The sequence below is a fragment of the Antechinus flavipes genome, chromosome 4 (genome assembly GCF_016432865.1).
Source record: "Antechinus flavipes isolate AdamAnt ecotype Samford, QLD, Australia chromosome 4, AdamAnt_v2, whole genome shotgun sequence".
Classification (NCBI taxonomy): domain Eukaryota; kingdom Metazoa; phylum Chordata; class Mammalia; order Dasyuromorphia; family Dasyuridae; genus Antechinus; species Antechinus flavipes.
The window spans coordinates 72,328,455-72,337,710 of NC_067401.1; the positions used below are offsets into that span (position 1 = coordinate 72,328,455).

Sequence of the window (9,256 nt, forward strand, 5' to 3'; positions counted from 1 at the left end):
TTGCCATGAATGTTCCAGGCTGTAACATGATTTATACCAAAATGAATTAGGAATTGTCAACACTAGACATTATGGTGGAGCACAAAGCAATAAGGCACATGGTCCCTGCTCTCAAGTAGCTGATGATGTAGTTGTTAATTTGGAATACAAATAACAAGCAATATCAGGTCACATATAAGTGCCTGTGAGTGGTATCTATAAGGAAATACTAGAAAAGTTCAGAGGAAAAAGAAATCACTGTAAGCTTGGAAGGAGTGGAGAAACAAAGTAAGAATTTAACAGGTAAGTACTTGTGTGTATGAATCTTGGGTAGACTTGCTTTTCTTTGTCTAGAGAAAAAAGCAAGACAGTTCCTCCCCACAAATTTACTTTCCATTGTGTACATATTATATGCATGATTTTAATAGATTTTTGTAGTGATAGCTTTTATTTTTACATAACCTACACTGTTCCTGTATCCCCTCCTCCCTTAGGTCTCTTTATTTTGCTTAGACTGGAAGTATAGAACCTATTCATGGGCCTGGTCCCTCTCTGACTGGCACAAGAGTTTTATTCTTCTCTTTTCCTTACCTGGATCACTTCAGTCCTATTTATGCAATCAAAAATGGTCAAGCTCTATTCCACAGGACTTAATATATTATTGCTGTTGACTTGTAAAACTATAGTTCAGAACTCCTAAACTCAAGAAATCCACTAGACTCAGCCTTATCCTCAATATGAGCAGGGATTACAAGTATGCACTACCAGGAACAACTCGCCTGTATTCCTCTCCCAGAGAACCCTCCCTTATAACAAAGAATTTCTTTTAAGAAAGAAAGAAGGAAAAGAGGGAAAGGAGAGAAAATGAAAGGAAAAAATTCAGCAAGACATGTTATTCATTCAAAAAAATCTAAATTACATGCAATGTTCCAAGTTATATGCAATTCCCCCTTCCAATCTGTGCAAAGGAGTTGGGCAAGGTAACTTCTCATCTCTTCTTTGATTACAAGCTTATTCTTTATAATTTCCCAATATTCATTTTTAGTTATTTTGTTCTTTCCCTTTGTATCGCTATAATCACTATAATCAATGTGTATATACACAATTAATACAAAGTAATTTTAAGAAAGGTATTACTAAAATCTGAGGGAATTAGGAGTGGCTTCATGAAGGAGATGGCACCTGAACATTATGTGGATTAGACTTCAATCCAGATTATGACTTGCTCAAGACCACATAATAGAGAAATGGTAGAGCCAGTTTCATTATGTATCAAAAGACAATACAAGATATATGTGAGAAGGTTGAAGTCCCTCATTCATTTTATGCGTTCCCTAATCCATTTAAGAGAATACAGGATGTGAGCCTTTGTTTCTTGGCTGTGCTGCTTGGCTTGAGGGGCACCTCCCCAAGGAATGTAGCATGCCCATTGGTACCTTGCTGAGAGGCTAAAGAGAACTTCTCTCTCTCTCTCTCTCTCTCTCTCTCTCTCTCTCTCTCTCTCTCTCTCTCTCTCTCTTTCTCTCTCACTCACTCACTTCTCTCCCTCTTCCACTGCCACTTTCTCTTTTTCTCTCTCCTTTTTTTCCCTCTTCCCTTCCTTTTCTCTCCATCTTCCTTTCTCCCTTTCCCTTTTTTGGTAAAAAACTTAAGCACAAAAGAGCAGACCTTTGGAAGAAGAGCACCTCTACCTGTATATAGTTTCCTCTCAGGAGCAACTGATAACAATCTGGGAAGGTAGCACAAAGCAAAAACAGACTTGCTTTTTTGTAACCTGAGGATGCATTAGAAGAATTATCTGTAAACTCTAGTCCAGTGTACTTCATTGCCATTCCTAGTAAAGTGATAAAGTTGTATTAAAAGGGTTAGTGAATATCTAGACTTTCCAAGATCCAACCTCTGATACTTAGCAACAATAAGCATATCACTAGACCTCTTCTATCCTCATCCTTCCACATCTATAAAGTGAAAATAGTAATGACTATAATACCCACCTTATGGCTTACTTTGAGGCTCTCATGAGCGACCTATTGAATCTCAAAAGTGCTACGTATATATAGCCATTATTATTAGTTTGGTCTAGGCCTGGGACCTCATCAATGTAGGATGTTCCCTAACATGACAGCCCCCAATACTGGAATTGCCCGTAATGTTTACTGATAGCAACTGACATATCTGAAGGAAGATCCAGAGAACAAGATCTAGAAAGAGATAGTTGAGTTATTTGCCATTAAGCACCGTAATGTCACATTATGCCTGATGTTTGTAGTCACTTCAAACTTCTCCAAACCAATCCAAGAAACTTTTTTTACTAAATATCTACTGTGACCAAGATTTTGTGCTAGAGATTGAAGATACTAAGAAAAAATGAACACTTCCAGCTTTAAAGAGGTTACATTTTACTGCAGGATACAATAATAAAACAGACACATGTACTCATGATCATTTGAGGAAGGGGGAGCCCTTCTAAATAGGGACCTCAGGAAAGACTTCTAGTAGAAGGTAGCAGACACACAGAATCAAGTCAACAGGTGTTTCTCAAGCACTTTCTGTCCAACCTGGTGCTAAATTGAGAACCCCAAAACTATCTGATAGCCATTCCTTGCCCCCAGGGAGTTTATATTTTAATGGAAGGAGATAAAAGAAAGCTGAAAGTATTGGGATGGGGTGAAAGTCAGGGGAGAGACGGGGCAGAAAAAGTCTGGAGTCCTCAGTGGAATCTGGAAAGGATTGAAGACTTGAAGGGCCCCCAATATTTTCCTTAAAATGAAAGGGCTATGAGAGAAGTCAGCCAACCAGAAGGAGGAGATGCTGGGACAGCAAGAACACCCAAAGTATGTAGGAGGTTATTATTCATATCCCCCATTCTTGGTGCTATGCTGCTTGACCACCAAGCCAGTCTGACACCTGACCTGTTTTCTTCTCTGAGAACTGCTTCTTGCAATTGCATATTAAATGAAACTAAGAGTTTCTGAAGGGTGGAGGTGAGAAAGCATTCCCTGCATGGGGCAGGTTAGGAAATAGAATACAAAATCTGGGAAACAAAATTAGAGGATTGTAGGATTAGAACTAGAAAGGACACCAAGTCCAACCTTATTTTACAGATAAGAAAACTGAGGCCCCAAGAGATGTAGACCCTTGCCCTGGGTCACAAAGCAGCGCGCATTTGGAAAGTTGGAGAGAGGTTGCACAGATTTAAATTCCAAGTTTGGGAATTTGGAGTCATGGAAGCTTCTGAGCAGGAGGAGAATGATAGGGCTATTTATGTCCTCAAGATTATTATGGCAGTGATGGGGACAATGGGTTAGAAAGGATAGAGACTGGAAGTTGCTGTCAAGGGTCACACAGGAGGTGATGAGGCCTGAACAAGGGTGGTGGCTACTCAAGTGAAGAGGAAGAGGAACTCTCACTAATGGATCTTCTTCCTCAAAAGATGGCATAACTTATATCAGTGCACATGTGAGCAGGTCTGGTAAAAGAAAAAAAAGGAGACAAAGAACAAACAGAAGAAAAGGAAGTTAATATGAATTGATTGTTATATCTTCTGGCAAAGCACATATAATAAAAGTTCAGATGTCTTTAAAAATGGAAAATGTCCCATTTGCAAAGATGATTAGGGTAGTAACTTGCCTGCCTCACAGCATGATTTAAGGTCTGGGGCTTAGTAAGTTTCCCTTTTCTCCTGGCCCCTTTATTGAATCTCCTGTCTCTCTCACTTACTTTTGGTTCCCTCCCCTCATGTCCTTTATATTCAGGATTAATATTCTTGGAAAGCCTCACTGTTAACTCCTACTGTCTGTGACAAGTTTTTTTTTAAACAAGAGTATTTCTTAAAAGTGCCTTTTTCTTAGTGTTCCATGAGTCCCAGTGGAGGAATCTCTGAAGGGTCAATGCAGGTTTCTGTTTCTTCACCCCAAAGTCATTTGGGTAAGTGGCAGTGTATCTTTGAAGAAATTCCTCTCTGGGGCAAAGTGAATGGTTCAATTCCTTTGGCTGGACACTCCAATGAGTATTAAGTTTTAAGAACGTCTTTTTAAGAGTAATTTTTTCATGTTAATTAGGTAAATTCTGATTTAGTGTGAGTAGATTTTCACTCATTTAGTTTTTATTCTGCTACTGTTTTCAAGTCTAAAGGGTAGATCTCTAAGGGTGAATGTCACTTCCCTCCTACATGAATTGCAATTTTGGCAGCATACTTAGTGTATAAGCTTAAGTGGATTACATTCTCTGGTAGTTAAAAAAATAAAAAAGGTGACCATGAAATGTGATGCTGCTATTGATATGGTTCCATATAGATTTGTTCTCCTAAATCTGTTGATACTTAGATTTCTAAGTCTGGCTTGTTGCTATTAGCAAGATATCATATAAAGGGCCTATTTATTTTCTAATCTTATAGCCACAATCAATGTTTTAATGATAAAGGGTGGGTGGAGGAGCAGACTTCCTTCCCTTGCACGCTTATCTCTTTCCTTTTTCCTACTTTTATCCAAGAGATGGAAAATCTAAAAGGAAAAAAAAAAAAAAAAAGCAGGATGACATCTTGAAAAGATGACATCTAAGATGCTATGAATTCCCCAAAGAGGAGCTAAGAATAGCCAGTGTTTATGGCTTTCAAAGCACTTTTAGTAAAAATTTCTCTTGAATTGATTTCTTCCCATATTCTCTTGGTTACTGTCTATTGTTGCTTAGTATTCTTCAATATAAACTCACTTTTGGATTGTAGAGAACAGTAAATTCTACATTTTATTTTAGCTAATGGAATTTAGAGGAGCACATGAAACAATTTATATTCTGTTATGAATTAAGCAATGGTGATGACATATGCTTAGTGGTCAAAGCCGACATACAAAATAAATCAAATTTAATCATTTGAAAATCATATTTGGACATAAAACAAACCATTTTGAGGGTAGAAATGAAAAACTCAACTATAGAAAGAGCAATTTGCCAGAACACAAATAGCCTAATTATTCTTGTAGTCAGCAAAAGAACAGGAATTTCAATATAATGTTTAGTTTACTAAGGTTGTATCATTCTTCCTTTATGAGTCTCATTGGGATTTAAAAAAGGGGGGCGGGGAGAGAATGGAGTTTATAACTCAGCTGAAAAAACACAGCATTATAAGTTAAAACCTGGCATCATAATTCTCAGGATAAAAATCTAATTGATTTTTATTAGCTTCATCAGGAACCTTTTCATAAGTTAGATGTGAGCCTGAACACCCAAGTGATGCTGTGTTTAAAGCCAGCTAGTTTCTCTCTCCTAAGCATCTGAATGTTGTAGGCTTATCCAATTCTGGTTCTTACAAATCCATCATTTATTTAGTTATCCTAGGCAAGAAACTATGAAGGATACAAAAATAAAAAACATAATCTTTGCCCACAAGAAGTTCATCTGTTGGAGATGACACACTCAAAATTAATTATGATTAATAATTTAAATATTTAGAGTATTAAAAGTGCATAGGAGAAGACACACAATGTTAAAGATAGCTAAAAGAGGGACTGCTATCACTTGGGAGATCAAGGCTTTATGAAGGAAATGGTACTTTCTTGAACCAGAAATAAGGGAAAGCATTTCTGTTGGTAAAGCTAGCAACCAAGATACATTCTGGGCAAATATGTGCAAGAAAGAAAAGGTGGTATAAGTTTATAGACAAGTTTGTCTCTTCTGTAGATTAGTAAAATCTGTAGATTAGAAAGTAGTATTATGATATAAAACAGATCAAGTTGATTACATCCAGATTGTGAAGTTATCATCAGTTAAACAAAAAGCATTTATTGAGCACTTATGTGATACACAGACAAAAAAAATAAACAATTTCTGCCCTCAGTGAGTTTATATTTTATTGGAGGAGACAACATATGCATATGCATACACATATACACAATGTATAAATCTAGATCGCATATTGTCATTTTTAAATCATGTCTGACTCTTTGTGGCCCTATTTAGGGTTTTCTTGCCATTTCTTTCTCTAGCTCCTCTTAGAGATGAAGAAATCCAGGCAAACAGGATTAAATGATTTGCCCAGGGTCAACAGCTAGTAAGTAGCTGAAGCTGGATTAGAACTCAGGCCTTCCTGACTCCAGGCTTGGTATTTTACCTAAGCAAAACAAACTCTTAGGATATACAAAAACATTTCTAGCTAATTTGGAGGTGGCAGAGAATGGGAATCTGAGGGAGATCCTATAATTTGGAAAATGGATGTTATATTAATTATGGTATAGTATGGTATTAAGTTATAATATATTAATGTGATGGAATATTGTTATGCTGAGCTCCTTTTAGCATAATGACAATCAGGATTTCATAGGACTAATGATGCCATCTACTTCCTGATAAAGAAATAAAGGACTCAGAAAATGCAAAAATGAGACAATTTTTTTTGTCATGTCCAATGTAGAAATTTATTTTAATTTACATGTGTGCGATGAGTTTTGTTTTTCTTTTCAATTGGGATGAAAGAAAGTTGGATTGGAAGGATGAGAAAACAAATCTTAGCTGATTAAAACATGTTAAATACTAAAAAGAAAAGAAAAGGAAGAAAAAAAAGAAAAATTGCCTCATATTCAAAGAATTTTCATATTTTTGTTTCTTTTTTTAGGGCCCTCTCTGAGGAATACTGAAGAGTTAAAATGCTTACAAAATTTTGGGAATATATCTAAGAAGACAATGGAATGAGAGAGGTTGCAAAAAAGCCAGATTCTACCTTAAAAATAGCAACAGAAATGCTGAAAGCAAAATTACCAGGAATTCTTACAAGAAAATTAAAATTTACCAAAAGACAATGACCAAACTAAAGGAAAACTGATATTTAAAAAAAAAATACAGAGTAAGAGAAACAAGGGAGGGAAATATCAGAAGTTCAACAATAGCATCAAAAGTTGCATGAGGAACAAAGTAATAAATAGAGATGAACTCAAATGGGTAACAGGATAAAAATAAAATTCACATATCCCTTTCCCCATTACCAAAAAAATAGCTGAATATAGTAGAGAAACCTCAGGAGGAATTAAAGGAAGAATGTAACAAAGGAATTTTTAGAAGAGTTCATGGAAAAACTTCTCAAGATGGATAATGAAGAAAATTTAGAAAAATTCACTGGGCCTGGCCAAAAACCAGAATTAATGCAATGGAGCAAAGAACATAGCTGAAGTGGAAAAACAAGGTCAGAAAATAACCCAATTGGAAAAATATTTGGAAGCCATGCAGGTGGAAGTTTCAAATTTGGAAGATGGCTCTAAGAGAAAAAACCCTCAAGGGGTGATGGAGCACCAGAAAACAATGGGGATGTTTCTCTTCCCCAATTAACCCCCTTTTTTTAACAGAGTTACACAGATGATTCATATAAACAAGAGGGCTTTAATCTTGAGTATGAGTAACCATGAACAAGTCATAGAAGCTCTCTGAGTTTTAATTTTCTGATCTTTAAAATGGGTTTAGGAGGGAGGAGGAAAAAAAAAAAAGATGGGATAGGAAGATAACAAAAGAATTTATCTTTAAGGGTTGTAAAAAGCAAATGTGATGAAGCCATTATTAATTGTCAAAATTCCTTAAATTAATTTAATAATAATGAAATACTTGAATTAAATAAAATTTTATTCATCCTATTGATCTTTTTTCTCTTCTGTCTACTTTTTAAAATTTTTCAATGACCCTCTTATTAAAAATTTTTGTGACCTCCCAACTCTCCCCCAAGTTTTCTACTGAGTCTATTTCAATGGTTCCCAATTAACTAGGATCAAATATAAATTTCTCAATTTACTTTTAAAGCCTTACACAACCTGGACCAAACCTTCCAGCTTTAATCTATATTACTCCCTTTAATGAATACTCCTTTCAAGACAAGCTTGGCCTTATTATTGCTCCTCATTCTCCACACCCTTTCTCTCATTTTGGTTCCTTTTCAGTGACTGTTCCCCACACCCAGAAAGTACTCCTGATTCTTTGCCTTGCTTTTGCTTTCCATGCCACTTTCTACACATGTCTCTCAGCGCTAATACCTGCTCTGCTCTCCCCACCATTCATACATGTGGAATGGGCAGGGAGCAAGGTTTCTAAAAGTTACAAAGGGATGCTTTTAATTTTTCATGGTTTGTATATCAAAGTCACAATCCCTTTGGGTGTAGTTTTTTCAAGAGCAAATCAAAAGTTGTTCTTAAATTTCCTGTAAGCTTTAGTTAACTGCAGTGGAATTAACACATACTCGCATGCTTCTCAACCTATTTAATTCCCTGATACATGTTAAAACATTAAAGCGTGCTTCATCTAGATTTGAGGTTATATTTTGCTTACTTCCTATTAGTCTCTTAGAACACACTATGTTAACATGTATTTATAAATGCTATCTACATCAAGGCCTATCCGCAGTATTTCAAGATAGTCTTGGCTGCCCAGAGTTCCTTGAATTTCAGGGCACCTTGACATATTCTAACAAGCACGGAAAGAGAAGAAACTGAAAGCAAAACAAAATTCAACTAAGAAATACTTTTTTTCCCCCTCTTTGGCCATTTTTTAATATAACAAGGGAGTGTGTGTGTGTTTCACAGAGAGGCAAGAATAGACATCTCTAGCATCTCTTGATTCTTGCTGGGAGAGGAAGCTAGTTGGATAGACTAGATTAGAATTATGTCAGTCTGCTCCTTTATATTATTAGTCTAAGGGTATATATAACTTTTTAGGTTGAAATTAAACTCTCCTCAAGCTCTAAACCGAAGATTCCCATCAGATGCCAGTTCCACAAGGAACACACAAATAGCAAATTGTAAAGAAACCCATTTATCCAAGCCAATAGCAAACAGAATCAGAGAAAGTATATGAAGGAGAATATAGAACAAACAGTACAGATTGAATGAGTTTTCCCTTTGGAAGCCAGGTAACTCATCTCAACCATGAGAGTCCCAAATCTCACCCAAGGGAAAATTCCCTAAATCTCTACTGTAGCAAGCTGTGAATAGTGACATGCTAAAGACTTCCAGCTCCTCTCATATCTACTTCTTCCCAGAGTCTCTCTTTTCTGAGACCTGAAGAGAAGTTAATATTGCTTTTAGCAAAACTCTTTTGAAGTAGAAGCCAGAAAAGCTCAGAACTCTTCTCTCCCAATCTCACCAACCCTGCAGGTAAGAGTAATCACTTTCCACAAATGAGAGAATCCCATACAGGTAATCCTTTGAGACAAAAGTGACTTTCCAAAAAAAAAAAAATAGGACATAAACAAACTTTACAAATCCAGATGCTTTCATGTTTCAGGGTACATGCAAATTGACTTTAAAAT

At 36.2% G+C, this 9,256-nt stretch overlaps 1 protein-coding gene across 2 annotated transcripts in view; it reads left to right on the plus strand.

The window, feature by feature from the left end:
• ALG14 (ALG14 UDP-N-acetylglucosaminyltransferase subunit) overlaps positions 1 to 7,592 on the plus strand; it is a 120,242-nt gene extending 112,650 nt beyond the window's left edge. For both annotated transcript variants that reach the window (XM_051993300.1, XM_051993299.1), the window contains one exon: positions 6,587 to 7,592. The gene's annotated coding sequence lies outside the window, so the exon portion shown is untranslated. The remainder of the gene's footprint in view (positions 1 to 6,586) is intronic.
• The last annotated feature ends 1,664 nt before the right edge of the window (positions 7,593 to 9,256 follow it).